The following is a 21,699-nucleotide window of genomic DNA, read 5'->3' on the forward strand; positions in this document are numbered from 1 at the left end:
AATGCTTTTAGAGTACCATCTTCTACAGCAGTGCCTTATTCTATTGATGTGCTGACATTCTGTGAGTGGAGGGTTTGGAGATGGCCCTGATTAGGAACATGTTTTTTCTATTATGGGAAGCCTGCCCAAGGTTGCTTTCTAAAGTCTGCTTACCTTGGAGCCTGCTGGTCATGACTGAATGTACATTGATAATGGCCTGACCACTTCCTGGGGAGATTACTCAAGGTGATTCTGTAAAAGGTAGGTGGTAGTAGAGTCCCTTGGGCACTGTTAAGTGAATACAAGGTCATCAAAGATTTTGGAGAAAGCGAAGCGGTTTTCAGAAAGGCTGTGGGATTGTGGGGTAAGGAGAGGATTGGGATCACTACGGGTTATAGGGTCAGAGGACGGAGCAGGGCTAGTTTGGAGATTCCCTCATGTGATCTGTTCCTAATATCTGTGCTGGGCTGAGCCGGCTGTGATGAGTCCTCAGCAGAGGCCTCTGTTCTGGGGCCTGACTGCCCCTGACACCAGGGAAAAGGGCAGCCTGTTTCTGTACACCAGCTCCTGGGCTTGTCTTCTCCCTACCCTCTTAAATGAGGTGCTAGAATTGATGGTGGCTGTTACTATGTCCTCAGCAGCATCTGTGGCAGGGAGTCTGTTCCTGGGATGGGCAGCAGGAGAAAGTACTCAGGCTAAGAGAGAAGTGCTCTCAAAGGTTTGTCCTGAATCACACCGGATCAAGAGGGGCAACAGCATAAAGTAAAGACCCTGACAGCATTTGCAGTCTTGGTTTGCAAAAGCACAAAATTCTTCCCTAGGGTTTATACTGTCTCTGGTGAGGAGAAAAGAGGCTAGTATTCCAGGTCTGTGTTGCATGTGTATCTATGAGCAAGGGGAATGAGAATGAGGGGTTGAAGTCAATGGTGTGTGGCACTTTCTCTGCAGGTTTGGGTTCAATCTCAGTCTCTGCTGTTTACTAGCTTTGGGCCTGGGCCTCTCCAAGTCTCAGTTTCCCTGCCTGTTAGGGATAAGGATGCCGTTCTTCACCACCCCCCATAACTAAGGGTTATATGAGATGTGTGTAAAGGATTTAACACAGTGATCATTAATTGGCAGCTATTATTTTTTATTACCTAAAGGTAACTATGGGATCCTTGGAGCAGCAGTTGAGAGTTTTGTTATGTGAAAAATGAGAATGTCAGAAATGCCATATTGTGCCACCACAGAGACCATATCTGGACTCCTAGGGTCAGATATGAGAACTGCCCTGAAAGAGTTTCTTTTGACCTCCTGTCTAACCTGTTTTCCAGCCTCAGGTCATTATATTCAAAGAGGCCTTGGGAATCTGTGACTCCCTGACTGCAGGCACGCTGCATGGTTGAACGGGAAAGGTGGCAGGCAGGCTTAAACTACTGCTAAAGCAGCCGTCTCTGGTCTAGCCAGGATTATGGGACGTTAGTGCTAAGAGCAACCAGATTCCTAGCATTTTTAAGCTAAGTGATTCTGGACAAGCCAGTGTCTTGTGAGAATAAAAAAAACCTGCCTCACATAGTTCTTATGATCAAATGAGATAATTTATGCAAAATTGTAAGGCAGCATGCAGATATTGATAGCTTACTACGTACCAGACACTCTTCTGAGTGCTTTCATGTATTATCTCATTTAATTCTCACATGATGAAGTTAATTATTTTCCACATTTTATTGATGTGGAAATTGAGCTGTTAGGAATTATAATTCTTATTGTTGGGTAGCTGACCTCTTGTGGAAATCATGCATCTGAAGGAAGATCTCTCTGTCTCTCAGAGTAGTCATAAACTAAATTTTCAGCAAATATGTTTGCATATCGCCTTTCTTCCATTGAACATCTCAGGCTAATTCTGGATATGTTTGATAAATGAGTAAAAGAGGTCCTTACTGGTCAGTTCTTTTGGTACCCACATATGGGGCTTAGAGACACAGCACCTTCTTGGCTGACTTTTAAGTGTCATTTGTGTGGGAATTCATCCATCTTGTGCTCACTCACCTAAAGATGCCTTTTAAGAAAGAGGTCGTCAGTTCGATTTGACGTCAGGCAAAGGAAATCTTCAGGGTTGGTTTAGAGCCAACCATGAGGCTTGGTATTTTCAAGGTCCCATCTTTCTTTCTGATGGTTCTGGTTACCTGTTTTGCCTCTTTCCCTCTGCTCCAATCTGCCAGTGAGTGCTCAGGTCTGAAGTTTTAAATGTGTTAGAAGAAAAAAGGAAAAGAAGAAACAAACACCCTGTGAATATAAGGGCTCCTGGCTGGTAGTGTTTTAAACACGGGTAGTAGGGCTCATTAACAGACAGTTATGATCACAGCCTTAAGTCCATTCTCATGGCTTTTGAAGCATGTTTTATAGGATAAGAAAAAGGCTGCAGCTTTGTAGGTTATTTTTATGACAAGAATGATATTTATGAGATGTGACACAAAGGAATAAAGGTAGAGTTTAGAATAAAAAATGAAAAGCCCCTGGTGGGGCTCCAGGCATCAGGAATCCTAGAGCTCTTATTGGCAGAAAGAGGGTTTTCATGACCTGGACCTGGGCACCCTGGCTCCCACAGCTGCCTGGTGATGTCGTCAGAGTGAGTATTGTTCCTGTCATTTTATTGGAAACTGGAGTGACTTGCCAAAGGTCAGGTAGCCAGGTATGTAATGGTGGAGACTGGACCCCAGGTCTCTGACTTTCTGACTCAGAGGCAAGCAGTCTCATTTATCTATGTAATAATTTTAACAATTTTTCCTATTATGTACGCATTGTGGAAAATTTAGAATAACACAGAGGAAGGTAGAAGAGGTGAATCATGGCTCAAGCGCCATAGACAAATCACTGTTTATATTTTGGTGGACTTCTAAGGACTTATTTTTTTAGGAAGAGGGAACATTTATTGTTGTCAGGAAGATCTGCTTGTTCTTCATACATTTCTGAGCATATATAGTTTCCTGTCTTGGAGCCGGCATTCTTTCTGTAAGCTTTGATTCCCTACAAATTCCAGTCAAGCTCTTTATTTTATGTGAAACACTATCATAGGCACAGTGAGGGAGAAAAAGATGAGCAAGTCATTCCTGCCTTTAGAGAGTTTATAATTAAGTGGGAGAGGCAGATGTGTACTCAACCAATTAGTCCAGCATAATAGTAGTAGTGAAGGGTTGTTGTGTCTAGCTCTTTTCCAGGTGCTTTAGACAAGTAACGATTAACCCCAAACCTTGTGAAGGAGGTGTTACCCATTTTACAACTGTAGAATCTAAGAGATTAAATGGCTGCCTCAGGTGATAAAATTAACAGCCATGCAATTGAAATTCAGATTGTCCCATGACAAAGCCAAGTGGTCTCTCAATGAAAAACTGCTGCTATAACTCCATAAAAGAGAAGACAAAGTCAGTCTTTCAAGATGAGGTAAGGTACAGCATCTACCTCTTTGCCATTCTCTCTTATCTTTTTCCTCTATCTGGTTTTAGGATGAGTAATTCTAATTATTTTGAGTGGTGTCCATTACCTTTTTACAAAGTTTCCTGCTCGGATTCTTTTGCTTATTTGGACCACTTGATAATCTGAGATGTCAGAACTGGGAGGAAATGGAAAGTTCATCCTGACCATCCTTTTTATTTTCTTCTTTGGGGGAAACTAAGTTTCAGAGAAGGGAAGTGACCTGGGCATCCATCATTTTAGTTAAACTATGACCAGAACGCAGTTTTTTTGTTTTTTTTTTTTAACTAGAATTTCCCAAAGTGTAAGGATATAGGCTAACATAGGGGTGAATATTTTGTATTTGAATAGTTTTATACAGAGTATATAAATTTTTTCATGTGTTTGAAGAGAAATACAGCAAGAACATCAAATTCATTATTTATTCAGTTATTGCTTAGGATGTGGCTAAAGTCTGTGGTCTATTTAAAGGAAAAATGGAAGTATGGGTTGGACAGAGACATGGTAGAAACCATGGAGGCACTGTGTGGGTGACGTGTGGGTAACATTAGGGAAATGGTTCACATATACCAATTTTCACTCTTTGACAGGACTTACTTGCCCTGCCAGCTTTATTCTTTCAAGGGCAGGAAGAATGGGGCCAGCCTTTAGTTGAAACATACCACGCAGGCATTTTACCTGTGCTTCAGTGTTAATGAACTCATCATGTGTATATTGAGAAAGCTTGGAGGAGTTGATTAACAAGCCCATGGTCACACAGGAGAGATTGGAGAGTCAGGGTTCAGATCCCGGCGTGGGCATCTTCCATTGCTCCTCCTAGCCACCTGCCACATTCCACAAGTTGGGTGAGCCCTGGACCCAGCCCACCCCTGTCCTCTTGGGTTCCAATACCTTGTTCAGGGTGCCAGGCTCAAGTGAATGTGGAAATGAATGTGGTTGGGTTGCTAGATTGCCACTGTAGTCTGCTAATTTAAAGCTTGATTTTGATAGAATTTCAAAGAATGTGCTGTTTATAATATGTGGTATTTATCAAAACTGACCCATGCTGGTAAGCGATAGAACCCTTATCTTGGCTTCCTTTTGGCTTCTGTTCACATTGTGATGATGCCATGTGAATTGTGAGCTCCAGGAAGATATGGACTGTGCCTGTCAGTCTTTCTAAAGGTCAATTACCACATTATTTTTGAGGTTGATTCATCTATCCATTGGAGAGTTCAGAGAGTCAACTAGTAAGTATTTACCTAGAGTAGGGGTATGGAGGTTTCTGGAAGAAACCCAGAGCTGCAGGTTATGGAGAGAAGAGGGCCCCCTGTGGGAGATTCTGGCTAAAGCTCAGGTGGTCTAGGCTTTTGATCTCTCCTAAATCAGCTGAAAAGATTGTTTCTCTGGTTTAGGACCACATGGAGCATGGTCTCTTTCCTGAGGCAGACTACCCATCTGCTATGCACACAGTGCTATGGTAGGGAGTAGGATGAATGATGACCCCTTTCACAGAAGATGTCTATATTCCAATCCCCAGAACCTGTGAATATATTACCTTATGTAGTAAAAGGGACTTTGTAGGTGTGATTAAGTGAAGGATCCTGGGATGGGGGAATGATCCTGGATTATCTAGGTAAACCCAGTATAACCAGAGGGGTCTTTAAAAGAGTGTCAGAGTGAAGAGAAGGAATCATAACAGTGGCAGAGGTTGGAGTGATGCGAGGCCATGAGCCAAGGGATGTGGACAGCTTCTAGAGCCTGAAAAAGGCAAGGAATTCTCTCCTGGAGCTTCCAGAAGGAAAGCGGCACTGTTGACACTTCAATTTTTAGCCCAGTGAAACTGATTTTGGACATCTGACCTCCGGAACTATAAGATGATGTGTGTGTGTGTGTGTGTGTGTGTGTGTGTGTGTGTGTGTGTGTGTGTAAGCTACTAAATTTGGAAATTTGTTACAATAGCAGTGGGAAACCAGTACAGATGGGTACTGAAGATCAAACAGCAAATATAGCACAGTCCCTGCCTTCAGTAGCTCTCCGTCTGGTGGGGGAAAGGAAAGTACAGAGTCAACTTTGATAACGGTGGTGAGCCTCCCAACAGGGCTATAAGGACAGGAATCTGTGGGACCTAATCCAGCCTGAGGAGATGAAGGAAGGCTTCCTGGATGAGCTGACCTCAGAGGTACCCCTGAAGGAGACTTAAGTGTTAGGAGACAGAAAAGGGAGTCAGGAAGAGCCTTTATGGCAGAGAGAAGAGCATGTTCAAAGTTATGTCAGTAAGACTTGAAAACTAGGTGGATGCTACTGGCCAGGCCTTGCACGGCAGAAAGCTGGTTCCACCTAAGTTAGTGTGGGCCCTCTTGGTCCTGTTTTCAGACTAAAGCCTTTTAGACCTTGCATAGTGAGGAGACAGGATGGAAAAGTCTTGTTGCTACTACTCCTTCAGGGTTGTGTGGCAATAGTCATAACATCCCAGGAAGCTGCTAGCTCTTTTGCATACGTTGTCCCATTTAATCCTCACAACAGCAGTCAGGTAGTGATTGAGGAAAATGAGACTTAGGTGAAGTAATGGACCCAAAGCCACACAGCTTGTAAGTAGTGGGGCTAAGATTTGAATCCAGACCTGTAGGCTTCGGATCCCAAAGTTCTCAGTATTCTCTTCTGTGGTAGAAAGATCACTGGGCCAGTAATCAGTGACCTGAATTTAACACTAGTTCTGCTGCTTATTAGAACAGGTCAACCCACTCTCTAACCTAGTTTCCCATCTGTAAAAGGGGATAAGAGGCCTGCTGCTTCAGAGATGTTGTGAGCATAAAGGAAATCCTGAAGGAATGTGTTTTTGCTGTGAACTATAGGATTCTTTCTCACCAGAGTTTCAGATAACCTCCAGAGAGAGCTCTGTTACTGAGCCCCATCTCTTAATTCTAGGTCATCCTTAAAGGTCAGGGAATAGGTTGGGAATTGGGCCACAAGGAATCATTGAGGTGACCACATGGGGCTAGTGTGTTTGCATCCATGCGTAACGTGGAAACAGAAAGTAGGCAAGAAAGAGTTAGCTATTTTAGGGTACCAAGAGTCGGGGTGTAAGTCTGGAAGGAAGAAATATCTGCATTGTGTTCCCTGCAAAGATGCTAATGATAGAGGGGACTGAGGAGGAAGCCTTTCCTGACTTGGAGTCAGGCAAGCAGCATTAGTTCCAGCCCTGCCACTTACTGTCTGTGCAAGTTGAGGTGAGTTCTGGAGCTTCAGCCTCTTCATATGTAAAATCGGGCTAATGATTCCTACTTTGCAGAGTATGTGAAAGCATCCTGCCCAGTTCCTTGCATGTGGTGGATATTCAGTAAATAGTGACTATCTCTAAATCTGGTGGTTCAAGACTTCTCAGGGTTAATCCAATGAATTCCAGTTCTTTGTGAGATTCCACCTTTCTCACTTGCCTTTCAGACTCACTTAGAAACATCGTAGGTGGATGTGCAGGTAGGGTTTGGCCACAGAATGGGAGCCCATGAATCTTTGAGGGAGAAGGCCCTGTGCTTCCCAGTGGGAAGGAGTGATGAGTTGGTTTTCAGGTGGCTATAATGGGTATGCCGAGCCATTTTGGAAGCAAGAATATGCTTGTCTTGCCAAGTACAAGATTGAGTGTCACAGTTTTGCTTTCTGGGAATAATGGCTGTGCAGATAAAATAAGTTTGTGGCGCTGAGGTACGTCAGAGAACAGACTGCTCTTTTTAATGTCTACATTTTCTGATTATTAAGTCAATGTGCTTATTTTAGAATATTTGGAGAATCTTCCCCACCCCCAAAAAAGTTTCTTCCATACCCAGAGATAATTACTGCTAACATTTTGTTATACTTCATTCTTTTTTTGAAATACACATATGCACAGTTTAATATGCTTTATTCGCTTAACATGTCATGTGCATTTCTCAGATCATTACATATTCTTTAAAAACATTTTTATTTGCTACATGTGCCATACTTAGTAATTCCCCATTCAGTAGTTGGGCATTTAGATTGCTGCCTTTAAAATACATAGATACATATTTTCTCCTAAAATACATATACAAATATTTGACTATTTTGTTCAACCATTCTTAGATTCCTAAAACTAGATTTCTTTGGTTTAAGACTACGGACATTTAAAATTGCATAGTTGTGGGATTATCAGACTGTTCTATTTACATTATGTACATTAAAAAGCAAAGTTATGGTTTGTTGGGCTTGTGGGCCAGCCGAGTGGGGTCCCTGCTTTCTACTGTTGTGCACAGAGGCTGCCTCCCGGCCGCTCACTCGCTTCCTGACGGACAGAACAATTGGCCTCTTGTGGCTCTTCAGTGAAATTTAAGTAATGGGTCAGCCTTTCCAGTGCTGCTCTCTCTGTCAGGAAGTTTGTCTTTGAATCTAACCTAAATCTCATCTTCTGCATTTTAAATCCTCACCTGCTGCTGATTCCCCTTAGTGGAGTGGAGCAGAGTGGAGCTGTGCACTGTCTGCAGGCAGCCCACTCATCTCTCTTCCCACTGCCTGACCACCACGGCTTCGGCCACCAGCCTTATGTTACCCTGGAGGAAACTTGAGGGTCTCTGGCTGCTGCTGTCTCGACTGGGACGCCGGTCCCTGCATCAGGTTGCTGCCGATAACACCAGGTAGGGTTTCTAAACGAACCCGAGAGTGCCCACGCTGTGGAGGCCAGCATCCCGGCCTCTCCCATGCCTGCTGCAGAACTCGTGAGGGCAATTAGCATTCAGAGTAGTACTCTCCTATTGACACTGCGCGTCTATCAGATTCATTCTCTAGGAAAAAAAGAAATGTGGCTGGAGCAGGGCTTAATTGGGCTTCAGTCCCAAGCACATTGGCCAACTGGTAGTGTGCAGTAAAGGAGGATGGCTAGGCACGAAGGGGCATTTGAGGGCATTCTGGTGATAGGAAAGTCGGCTGTCAGTGTGGGAATGGAGGGTCCCAGGTCCCACCCTGGGCCTCCTACCATTAGCATCAAGCAGCCGCTGTGCCCTCTGCTCCAACAGCCTTGGCCACCTTTTTTAGCCAGTCCTTAGTTGGGAGTGGACAGCTTTATTATGGGGCAGTAAGAATATTAGTTTGGAAGGGAAATGAATATAGCCACAACTTTATGGACAGCCAGAGGCCCCTTGTAATCCTCATTTGGGCATTTTAGAGCTGGCTGGTAACAGGCCAGCGGGGTGGAGTGAGTCACAGTGGAAACAGACTGAGAATTGAGTCCTGCAGCACCTGTGGGAGTATCTAAACATGGCTAGAGCCCAAAGCATCCCTGGGACTCAGCCTGGCTGACCTCCTCCAACTCTTTGCCATCCCTTCCATGTCAGCACCAGCAGATCTTGCTTTAATAGAAACTATTGGATGCTCTCAATTTTACCTTGTCAGAAGGTCTACACTCTTAAGATGAGATGCCTTGTTTTGTAATTGCTGTTCCCTTCCTCAGTGCCTGGTGCTGACACTTGATTGAAATGAAACAAGCATTTATGAGGCAAAACCGAGTGGTTTTATGCACTTGGTAAAAAAAAAAAGCTAGTTCTCTGCTCTTCAGCCCCCATTTAAAATTTCTATGTCATTATTTTTCTCCTTTTGAAGAGGTGAAGCTTTTTCTTCTGGTTCTTTTTATTGTTACCCCATATTCATTTTGGGACTGGATGGGTGTCAGTAGTACTTTTGGCTTAGCAAGTTGGAGCCCCACATCCCTACTGCAAGACCTTAGCTGAGTGGATGCCATCATAGCTACACTTAAAAATCCCTTGGGGAGCTTTTAAAAAAATACTCATGCCAGTGACGCTGATTTATTTGGTCTGGGTTGGGCTCTGGCATCATTGGTTTAAAAACATTCCACAGGTGATTCTAATGTTCTGTGATTTTCCCCAAATAAAGAGTAAGTTCTGTGTGCCATGTCCTATCAGTAATTTCCCTTTCTGAGACAGTGTGTTAGAAGCCAGTGATACCTGCAGCAGAAGGTTACTCCATACCTTAATGGAAGCAGAAAGGGCAAAATGACAAATGAGAAGATTGTGTCAGGCCTTTCATGTGTGATGTTGACTTGATGGGAAGTCCCTGTGGATGTACCTGGCGCCCCTTTCTGTTATCGGGGTGTGCTCTGCTCTGTCATTCTGCCTGGTGATTAAGCAGGCGACCTGGACAGGATGAGTATACTTTAGTGAAGGCGAAAGATAACAGGAACAAACAGGGTATGACTCTGCTTAAAATTGGTGCATTAGGCAGAGCCTGGATTCACTTTTTTCTCAATCTTTTGGAGCATAGGGTACATGGGGTAGGGGACAGTATGATTAAGTGGCAGAGGATGACTTTCAGTTCGGGTCTAGAAGACAGGTTAAAGTAGCAGGGGCCTTCACGGCTTTTGGTTATTCCTTGCAGGCTGGGATTCCTAAGGCCTCACTTCTGCTAGTTTCCTCTTGAAGGTTGTAGACACCTCTTTCCAGAGGAGTTAATAAGGGATGAAATTATTGCCGTGAGTGAATGAGCTCCTTCACTATTTGGGTTTGCCAGTGGTTTCCCTTAAGTGATTCAAGAATAGTTGTGTTCTTTGTTGGCTAATGCATTTGACTCAATGTCCTAAATCCTACCACGTGTCTTATCTTCTTCGGGGGAGTTTGTGGTTGGGCTCTGTTCCATGAGTAGCCTCTCAGGTGGAGGGGCTGCTTTTGTGGTTTCAGCTGCTCCTTAGCTTCTGTCTCATAGTTGGGCTACCTCCCACGTGCTCTGTGCTCTCCGCCTTCGAGAAGTTGGAGCTCCCTCGAGAGAACCCCCTGTAGTTTTCCCACAGGTGAGGAGGCCTCTAGATTAACTCCTGAGGTGCTGATGACACTGTTCCTCAAACTCAAATCCTGCTTAGAGAAAGCTACACACATTTTTTTATTTTTTTTGGTGATGGTGGGGTAAAGTTTTCTCATGCCATTCAAACTACAGTTTGCTAACCATGTATAACAGATTCCCCTTGCGTGCTTGTTAAAAATGCACTCTCTGGGAATGGAACCTAGGAATTTGCATTTTAGCCAGAATCCCAGGCCATTATCAGGTAGAGGAATATTTGAGAATCACTGTTAAAAAATGTCACCCTCTAGTTTTACAGGTGAACTATGACACAGAGTGGTTAAATGACTTGCCCAGGATCACACAGTGAATTAGAGCTGGAACCAAACCTGGAAGAACCCAAAGCCAAGTCCAAATGTTAACGAACCTCATATTTGTAGAGAGCTTTGTTCTTTGAAAGCATAGCCTATCTTTCTGCTCCTCTAGTTTGCTAAGATGGAGTGTAATTCATCCTCTCTTTTTCACATTCTTTGTTGGAAGGGAGGGGCTGTCCTGTGCATTATAAGCTATCTAGCAGTATCTCTTCTCCCTGGATGCCAGTAGCATCCCCACTTGTGACAACCAAAAATGTCTTCAGGTATTGGCAGATGTCCCCTGGGGGGCAAAATCACCCTGGTTGAGAACCACTGCTTCGGCAACAGGAGCCACGTGTCAAGGATGTTTTCCTAAATGGCATCCTACGACATTTATTTTTGTTTGGGGAGTTTGCTTTTAAAATTTGTATAACTGGTTTCTTCCTGCCTTGGATACTATGCTGGATTACATACACAAATGAAGTCATGCTGAACATAAGCTCTCTCCTCTCTCCTGTTTTGGCCTGCAGAGGAAAGGCATAAAAGCTTGGAAAGATCCTGAGTTTGGACTCCTGTCCCTGATTTGCCTGCCAGCCCTGCACTTATTAGCTGTGGGATCTTGGGCAAATCTCTTAACCATCTTGAACCCCTTTCCTCATCTGATTATGATAGAAAGAGGTGTTTGTTGTGAATGAGAAATAAGTGACACCTTGAATGTGGAAGTTTTTAAAAAACATTACTCATCTCTTTAAGTGGCGATGATAAGATTCGGGTCTAATTACCACTTTTGAGGTTTTCTCAAATTCAAAAGTGCAAAACTCAACACAGCAATTCTAGACTTGTATTTGGCCAAGTATATTACCCTTGTTGTCTTTCTGCCCATAAAGTTAATCTTCCCCTCTCTTGCTGTAAATTTAATCTTCTCCTCCTTTGGGGCCATTGTGATACCTCTTTTGGGTCATTGACTCTGCAAGATTGGTCATTAGTTTATTACCTGTGACTGGTGACAGCCAGTTTCTTTTTATGGTGAGGTTTCCAAAGGGCTGTCAGATATTTTATGAAAATCAAAACCAGTACCACCTTCCTTTCCCTCATTGCCAGCACACAGAGAGGTGCATGGTAGTTGGTGCGTGAGGTCTGAATGCAGACGCTGAAGCCAGCATTAGTCTGCAAGATGTATGCCGATGAACTTGGAGATTAAAGGTCTCTGAGCTCTTTGGCATAGCAGAGCTCAGCTAGTTCAGCACTTTATTTTGCAGACAAGGAAACTGAGCCCAGAGAGGGAACATGTCCGAGGTATCACAGTGGCGAAGTGAGATTATGGTTCAAGCTTTCCAAGTGCTTAGGCTCTTAATGCAGTATTCGCACGTGTCCAGGCTGCTGCCTCGGATGCTGCACAGGGAACAGAGGGGAGGGCAGGCCCCACTCCATGGCTGCCTTCTGTTTTACTTCAGATGTCGTAGGTCTTGTGAAATCATCTTTCTGTTCAGTAATTTATGGATGTAAGTTCACCAGAATTCATACAAGTACATGGCATGATTTTCACTGAGTCTTACAGCAGGACATCTTGAGGTGAAAAGGCACTGAACATAAAATGGCTCCAGTTTCTGTGTGAACAAATTAAAGAGGAAAAAGACTGAAAAACTGAAGAAGCTGCTTTTGTTTCTTATATAACCTCTAATACCATGCCTTAGCTGCATACTTTCTCCCACTATGATGTGCTCCTCTTATATCATCATCCCTACTAATATTAGTTGCTAGCATTATTAATACTTATTAGTCTTTATTGAGTGCTTACTGTATGCCAGTGCATGTGAAGTGTTTACCTCAATACACATCTCATTTCATATACCCAAAAACTTTACACAGAGATTACGCTAACTATCTCTGTTTCGTAAATGGGGAAACAGGTTAAATAAGTTACTCAAGGTCACAGAGAAGGAGGAGGGGGAGCTGAGGTTCAAACCTCTCCAATTTACAAAGCATAACTAGGCATGTTCACTGTAAACCCCACCAGCCTGCTCCTCCTCTCCAGCCAAGGTCTAAGGACCCGGTGTTTGTCAGATGGCCAGTTTGAACTTCTGGGGCTGTCCTGACTGGGTGGCCCAGCTTGCTAGGCCACCACCTGCCCCTGGACATTTCATCTTAGGCTGTGCCAAGAGCCTGAATGAAAAGAGCTGTCTCTGACTCAGGAACCTAGAAGGTCCCCTGTCAAGGGATACATGACCTTTAGAGAATAAGGCCTGGATTTTGGTTGGATATGTCCCTTAACCTTCTAGAGTCTCATCTTCCTTGGCTATAACAAAGTGGCGATTTCTGTCTCACAACTTTTTTTCTTCTGAGAGCGTTAAGTGAAACACTTTATACTGAAAGTGTTTATAAACTCTGAGGTTAGAGGATCATGAGAATAATGATCACTAGTGCCTAAGCCATCACCATCCTGATATCAGAGGAGGTGGAGTGGGAGCCTGGGGAATAGGATATAGGAGGTAAAAAAGCAGTCATTTCCCTTGCCAGTCATTTCAAAGGCCTTCTCACACAGCCTTTCACCATGCAGCACCTTCATGACATTGTGCGTGGGTGTGTGGAGGCATTTCTACTTCCCTACCCTCTCTGGAGGAAGTGCTCACAGGCATTGGTGGGGGCCTAGAGGGTTCCTGCAGCCTCCCCCGCCCCCTCTGCAGATAGTCTCCAGAGAGCCCATCCTGCTGTTCCCTGAGGCTCTACAGCAAGAAGGCTGCTTGGGACGCTCAGGAAATTTTGTTTAAAGGGAAATTGCTAATACAGTAGATACTTTAGGTTATGGTGATCTTGAGGAAAGCATAGAATTGTTAGTTATTTTTTTCATCTTGAAGGTAGTACACTACATAAAAAAATTGGATAATAGAGAAGGGGAAAATACTCATTTATTTCACCTTAATGTATTTCTTCTGGATTTTTGGGGGGAGATGGGAGAATAATAACTTTTATTTATTTGAAACAGATATAACATGGCACAAATTTGACAAGATATAAAGCAGTGAAAAATAAATCTTTTTACAGAATATGCTTTTAGTTATGTTGTACATATGATTTTGACTCGGTTAACATTACATTATCTTCATAAGTCTAAACAACATTTCTTATTCTTCCCCATTTTAAAGATTTAAGAAATTTTTGCAAGTAGTATATCCAAAGTATATTTATGAAATTTATCCTAACAAATAATGGACAGCAAAATGCCAAATCAGTAACAGTGGTGGCATGTTACAAGGGTTTTTATTTTTATTATGCTTTTATTTTCTTAAATTTCTACAATGAGCAGAAACATTCAGAGAATATACATAGAAGTGTACAGAAGAGATGATGTCCATAATTTTAGAATTAACATTTGGCTTCTGTTTATCCTGTGTTCATTCTTTGCATTTTATAAACATAGTTGAGATGATATTTTATATTAGTGTGGGTCCTGCTTGGTTTTAACAAGCATTTATTAAGTTTAGATTCTTTGACTTTTGTTTTTAATGGTGGTACAATATTCTGTCAAGAAGAGACATTATATTATGTTTAACCATTCCCTTATGGTTAGTTACATTACAATTAGAGTTTCCCTCAGTTTTTTAATGTTAAAATAATGCCATAATGAACAACTTAGGAAACACAACAGCAGTGTCAACCCTGAAAAAATCAGTTTGGAGCTTAGAGGAACTGTATACCCAATGGATGGGGGTACACAGCAGGTACTCAGCAGTTCCTTAGTGAATGAGGGGACATGAGTGAAGGAGTGTTCTGTAAACGATTTCAATGAAAACATGAAAGAATAAACAATGTTTTAAGGCAAAAAAAGGCCTGTCAAGAGAGACCCCAAAATGGACCGCAAAATTCAAACCTGTCATATTCCAGTAGTTTCAAGGTTTTTAAGAGGGTTCTACAATTTCAGCCAGGAAAGACATTGGAGAAAGATAGTAATTTATAAGTTTGTTCAGCAGGAGTGTAGAGCCTTGCTTTATCTTTAACCATGTTGAATCAAGTAGCAGTGACACTTTTCCAGTCTCTGAAGGAAAGGAACATGGCAAGGACATAAGCCTAAAAAGGTGATTTGTTGTCTGACTGTGTGCTGCCCGGAGTGGCTGCTGAAAGCAAATCTGTTTGTATAACGGGTTTCTCAGCTTGACTCTCTCTTTTGGAATTGAATAGGAAAATAGAATTTCTCTGGGGGAAAAAAAAAAAAAAGTGTCTCTGTTTGTGCCTGGAGCGCTCTGTAATTTGGACCTTGTTAGAATAGCCTGTCTTTATTTTGAATTTGGAACCATTGACTCCCCGCTTTCTTTCCCCCGTGAGCTGTTTAAATGCCAAAAAGCATAAGTGGAGGCCTTTCACCTTCTCACTCACAAATTCAAGAAACAAATAAAGGAAAGCAACATTCTCCAGAAGCTATAATCCCTGAGCATTGACAACAAAGAAATGAAAAATGTTCGAATGTAGACATCTGTGCAATTGTGATGGATTGTGGGTAGATAGTGTGAAGCTTGGCTGTTGCGTCTTAGGTGCTGTTTATCAGCCTTTTTCAGGATCCTCTTGGAAGGAGATCCTCATTCACCTTGCTAAGCTCATATATCCCAAGCACATTCCGTTTGTCTCTTTATTCATTCCATCCATTTGTTTACTCATTCTACTTGATTTACTTCAGTTATTGATCACCTAATGTTATATTTCATACAGTGTGCAAGGCTGTAATGATAACAGCTGTGACTAAGACTTCCTGTTTCAGTCTGGGTTCAATGGCAGTAATGAGAAACTAGCTAGTCTAAACAAAAAATGGATTTAATACAGTGAACAAGGTGCTTAATCATTATCGGAAGGTGGAAGAGCAGGATCTCAGCTGGCCTTTGGCAGTGACTCCTAAAACAAGACTCTGAAAATGATCCACTAGTAACTATTTGTTTTCTCCCCTTTTTTCTTCCATTTTTCGAACTCCCTTGCTCCTCTGTCCCAGATCTTAGACTCTCTCCTTACGGGGAGCACTGTTTTAAAGAATTAACAGATTGTCAAGTGTTAATAATGAAGTCATTCATAATAGTTGTGACTTGCTGACCTGTTACTGAGTGCCCTGCTGTGAACTAAAACCTTTATATGCCTCATCTCAATTCTTAAATCCTCTATTAGGTAGTTAGTAATAGCATTTCTGGTTACAGATAAGAAACCTGAAGCTAATAGAAGTTAACTGACTTACCCAAGATACTTGATCTAATAAGTAATATTTGAATTCAGGCACTATCTCTGTCCAGAGGTACCTGCAGTTTAAAAGAAAAGCTGGGCAAAAGAAGATACACAAATGGCCAATAAACACATGAAAAGATGCTCAACATCATTAGCCATTTAATAGCTATCAAGGAAATGCAAATCAAAACAATAATGAGATACCACTTCACACACACTAGGATATCTTTATTCTGAAAGATAATTAAAAAGTACTGATAGGGATGTGGATGGAGAAACTGGAACATTAATACATTGCTGGTGAGAATGTGCAGCTACTTAGGAAACCAGTTTGCAGGTCCTCAGAAGGTTAAACATAGTTAACATGACTCACAAATTTCATTCCAAGGTATAAACCCAAGAGAAATGAAAACATGTCCACATAACAACTCATACATGAATGTTAATAGCAGCGTTATTCATAACACTATCCTCAAAATGGAAATAACCCAAATGTCTGTCAAATGATGAGTGGATAAATAAAATGTGATGTATTTGTACAATGGAATATTATTTGGCAATAGAAAAGAATGGAGTACTGATACATGCTGCAAGGATGAACCTTGAAAACATGCTAAATGAAAGAAGCCAGTCACAGAAGATGACAGTTTGTGAATTCATTTATATGAAAGGTCCAGGATAGGGAAATCATTAGAGATAGATTAGTGGTTTCTTTTGAGGGTGATGAAAATGTTCTAAAGTTGATTGCGGTTACGGTCACACAATTCTTAACTATTACTACTAAAAGCCATTGCATTGTAAACTTTAAATAGGTGAATTGTTTGACATGTGAATTGTCTCAAAGTTACCAAACCAAAAAAAGAAAAAGAAAGAAAGAAAGGCTTGGATGGGCAATGCTTACCTAAATAAATGAATTGCTGAAGGTGGAATTTAGGGAATAGTAAATCAATCCCATACAGTCCTCTTCAGCTTGTGACTTATAGTTTGTCCTCACTAGAATCGACTGAAAAAAAAAAAAGATTTAATTTAGTACAAAATGATGTATTTAGTGCCCAGTTGATTGTCTGGTTAGTGGACTTAGAGGTGATTTTTTTCCCCTCTGTCTACTTTTCTAGGTTTTTTGATTTTGCTCTAAGGAGTGTATATTACTTTTTATAAGTAAGGAACCAAAAATAAACTATATTATAAAGTGCATGTTTCATTGGGTTATGCAAAAAGAACATCATAATTTCTACATGTTATGTCACTTGAACTAGTTTGAGAACTTCTGTCCTAAGAAAAAGATTTTTTGGGAAAAAAAGAGGTTTCACAAGTGTTTGTTTCTGAATCGAGTTGTCGTCTAAATCTAGCTACTCCTTGAAGCCTCCTGCCTTTCACCCTCTCATTTCTTACTTGCCCTTTGAGTCTGTCCAGGGACCACCAAATTGTTAATGATCACAATGTCGTGTACAGTTTTGTGCACTACAAGGAAAAGATGATGGGAAGTGGTGGTGATGGATAGTGACGTCAAATGGAATGCGAAAAAGAGAAGAAATGTAGTGGGTGTCTGTGCCCTTAGGTAATTTGTTCTGTTTTATTTATCCAAGTATAATTGCTGATGCCAGCATTTCATGGTCTACTTGTAATCCAGTAAAAAACCTCATGAAAGTTACAAGACCTTCACAGAATGGGAATTCATGGTAGCCCCCTCCTTTCCACCCAAGCAAGGGGCAGTCTGGACCATATGTATGTTTTTTTAACAGGATTTATGGATCAGCGAAGTTAAATTTATTGAGATCCAACTGTATGTTTGAGGGTAGAATTTGCTGTCAGGCAATCAGTAAAGCTGAGGATTTATAGTCTGTGAGAGGCTTAAATGTGGAGAGTTCTTTTCCCATTACACATTAAGTTGGCAACTTGGAGCATGACCTGAATTTCTCGTGCTGGAAGTGGCAAGCTCTGGCCTCTGGGGCCTTCTTGTTTACTGTGTGCACATGTATTTCTCTGCAAGTGACGTCCAGGTGCCTTCCAGGTAAAAGGGGGAGTGGAGAGTGAGGGTGAAGGAGCAGGTCTACCAGGTGCCTGCCTTCACCCCCAGCTCACCCCAGTGAACCTGCCAGCACTTTTCCACATACCCCTAGCACCTGGGCTCTTCATCCCCCTGCTGACATCTGGGACTGCTAAGAGCAGACTTGAAACAGCTGTCAAGAATGGTAAGAAGAGAAATCTTGGAGAGCAAGGTTCTTTACCACTTACAAGCCCTTTGCCTTTGAGCAAGTCACTTATCCTTTTCAGAGTTTTCCTAATCTTTAATATAAATAGTACTACCTACCTTACATGCTTGTGGTGAACATTAAATGAAAATCATATGGAAAGCACATAGCATGGTGCCTGAGACACATTAGGCCTTTGATAAAGATCATTACCTCTTTCCCAGCCTGCTTTTCTTCTTTGCCTCCCCTTTCCCTGGCCTGATTTCTACTCTGGGTTGGCAGAGAAAGTCACCCAGTTTTCTCCACCTCCAATTAGAGGCCACTTGTCAGTAATTTTATTGAAATATTTTCTCTTTGCATATCCATTTTTGTGCTAAATTTTAGTCTCTGTTGAACACATTTCTCCAAAGTAAAACCCGCTGAAACAAAAAGTTATTTACTCTAGAATTACACTGCCCAGTAGAACTTTCTACAATGATGAAATGCTCTTGGCTATTCTAGTCCCTTTGCCCTTAAACTTAGGTTTTAAGATCGATTTGCGAAGATCCACAAAAACCCTGTGAGATCTTGGTTGGTTTCACATTGAATTAAGAAGACGAAAGCTTGGACTGTAAGAAGGGATGGGAGCCAACACGTGCCAGAGACATTTCCTAGAAGAGTGGACAAGGTCTTAATTCTTTCAGGGGAAAATAAAGCAGAGTGGTAATAATGCTTGCTGCCATTTATTGACCAAGTGCTGGCATGTTGCAGTTATCACTGCCTCTCCATGCAGTGCTTCAAAGTAGGCATTATTTCTTTCTTCCAGATGAGGAAGCAAAATCTCAGAAGTTAAGTAACCCAAAGTCACCCAGGGAAACAAAGCAAATGTTCAAATCTAGATATATTCCTGCTCAAAGGCCAGGAACTCGTTTAATCTTAGGGTGTCTCAGAGTTTATTGGAAGTACTTTATAAATATTGCGCCAGACCTTTTGAATTTTATGACTGAAATAATGACTAAAATCCTGTTCTCAGTCATAGTCAGAAAATGAAATTGGAATGTTTACCTAGTTTTATATTGTTTGATAAAAGATCTAGACGAGTCTAAATTTATTAGGTCTATAAAATTTGAGTTGTTGAGAGAGCAGGAGGCTGGGCTTTGGGAGGTGGGGATGGATGATGGGACTCTGGAAAGCAGCAGAAGTATTTTTGAATTCTGGAACTGTTCCTTGTCATGTATTTCTGGGTAACATTTTGTTGATGTTTTTCTTGCATCAGTCAGGAAAAAAATGGCCTTAATTAAAATTTCTATTGTCTTTGCCACAGAGGAAGGAAGTCTTTTGGTGGTTGTCATGGTGATATCTGGATGACATTGTTGAAGTGGGTAGTGATTGCCATCCAGAGCCCTGAAATGAGCATTTATCATTTTCCTTGCCCCATGAGAAGCTTGCAGAACCAAACTGCCCATTTCTTTAATCGTCTTTGAAATTCGCATTAGAGCCAAATCCGTGTGTGAGAAGGGAAGGCACTCCAGTGTGGCGCGGTTGGGGTCGCAAAGTCTGAAACCCCATTTCTAATTGCTTTGTGTTCCTGAAGCAAGATGGCATATGTGAAGTGTTCATGAAAACTCTCGGAAAGTAATTAGGAACCAGCAGCCTTTCTTGTGGCATCACAGGGCAGCTTGCTTTTGAGGCCTCTGCCTCCTCCCAGGCACTCGCAAGTCTTGCCTGAAACACCTTCTCTGTGGGCAGCCCGTCTAAAGTGGCTTGCACTTAATGCATGGCAACTTTAAATGCTGCCACTTACCACCAGTCCTCCGCCATTTCTTCCTGCGCCCAGCCGGTACACTGGTGCCATCATGCTGTATGCAGGCAGAGTATGACAGTTTCTGATAGTAAAACTAGGCTCTTCGGCTGGCTTTGGGATTTCTACACAGTATGATTGGAGTGTAGGAAGTGTGTATAATGGAAAAGATAATATTATGCAACTGGGTAATGTGGATGGGTTTTTCAGAGCTCTGTCTACACACGAAGTCACCTCCACCCCAGGCCTGAAGAGGACGGCACCATTCCTCCCCAGTGGTTCTATAATGTGGGTGGATTTTTCCAGAGCTCACTCTGCAGGTCTAAAGAAGGCAGGTTTATGACACCTCCCACCCCCAACTGGCAATCTATTCTATAACCTTTACGGTAGACTGGTGGTGTGACAATAAGCACAGAATTTGCTATCAGTGAACCTGGTTCCAGTGTGGCTTCAACCCCTTAACTATGAGAACCTGGACAAGAATGTAACCTGTCAGATCCTTAGTTTCCTCTTCCATAAAACGATAATAATGACAGTAACTACCTCTCCAGGTCATTATATTGCAGGAGACGATGCTTTGTCAGCTAAATTCTAATTCATTGGCTATTTATCAAACTCATATTGAATATCAGGCTCTGTGCTTGAGCATCAGCCTACAGAGAGGCAGGGCAAGCAAGACAATCAGAAGAAGATGGTAAAAAAAACAAAAGAAATGTTGTGGAAAATAAATGGTAAATGTTGTGATCCCAGTGTACACCAGCAGGTACTTGACTCCACCTGATGGCAGAGAAGGATTCTAGGAGGAGATGACCCTTGCACTGAGTCTTAAAGATAGATGGAAGTTCGCCAGAGAGACAGGGAGACAGACAGCTTTCCAGAAGAAGAACAGTGTGTGCAAAGACACTGAGGCATGCCTGGAGCCTGGGTATTCAAGAGAGAGTTGTGAACCATGAGGCAGGCAACAGATAAAGAGTGGTGTTTGCCTTTATCCCAAAGGTGAGGGGAGCTGTTGGATGATTTTTAAAGCAAGGAGCGACAATGTATAGGTTTAGAGATATTACATGTACTTGTGTGGAGGATTGCTGAAAGTTAATTGGGATTAGGTGGGCCAGTGAGTGCAGAGAGATGATGACCTTAGAGGCCACTGCAGTCATCCCAGTGAGAGTGAGGATACTGTGGGGGCAGAGAGGGTGGGATGGATTGGTGACGTAGGAAGTAGACTAGTTTCAGTGACTGATGGGGAATGAGGGAAAGAGGTAGGATGACTGTCAGCATTTTTAAATGGTGTTACTGTTCGCATTTGGGGAGGGACAGATTTTCATTGTGCAGGACAGTGCTGTTTAGCACCCAGGGACTTCTGCCCACTAAATGTCCCCCTAGTCTTTGTGACAACAAATATATCACTGCCATTTTTCCAAATGCCCCTGTTTGAAAATCACTAAACTGTGATTTCACTAAGATAGGAAATAAAAGATGAAAGAAAGGATGGAGAGGGTTCCCTTTCGGAATATGTTGATTGAACAGAGCCTGGAGAACATCTTGGTAGAAGTGCCTTGTAAGCAGTTGGATGTAGGGACCCAGGGCTCAAGAGAGTGGACAGCACTGGAGATACACTCCAGGAGTCGTAACCATCGCAGTGAATGAGCTTTCCCCGAGAATATTCAGCACGAGTAGGGGCAAGAGGACAGCAGAACCTTGGGGGACCAGATCTTGCGAGCTGGGGAGGACTGACAGAATTCTAGGGCTATTTAAGCGGGGAGGAAGCAGAAGCTCTGCAAGAACAAGTGACTTTTCAAAGTTTCTCTTTTAACCAGTTTTGGCAAGTTCTGTCCTTGGCCCAGCCAGTGACCAGAAGAGGCTGGGGAGAAGTAGGTTTTGCCTCTTTTAGTTGAGGGCTCATTAATGTCGTGCTTTGTGGCCAGTAGGATGAAGTGTCTCAGTGACCAGGCTGTTACCATCCCTGCCTCACCTT

At 42.4% G+C, this 21,699-nt stretch overlaps 1 protein-coding gene across 11 annotated transcripts in view; it reads left to right on the plus strand.

Moving 5' to 3' along the window:
• PLEKHA7 (pleckstrin homology domain containing A7) overlaps positions 1 to 21,699 on the plus strand; it is a 191,821-nt gene that overhangs the window by 71,494 nt on the left and 98,628 nt on the right. The window lies entirely within an intron of this gene.

The sequence above is a fragment of the Pteropus medius genome, unplaced genomic scaffold (genome assembly GCF_902729225.1).
Source record: "Pteropus medius unplaced genomic scaffold, Ma_sr-lr_union100, whole genome shotgun sequence".
Lineage (NCBI taxonomy): Eukaryota > Metazoa > Chordata > Mammalia > Chiroptera > Pteropodidae > Pteropus > Pteropus medius.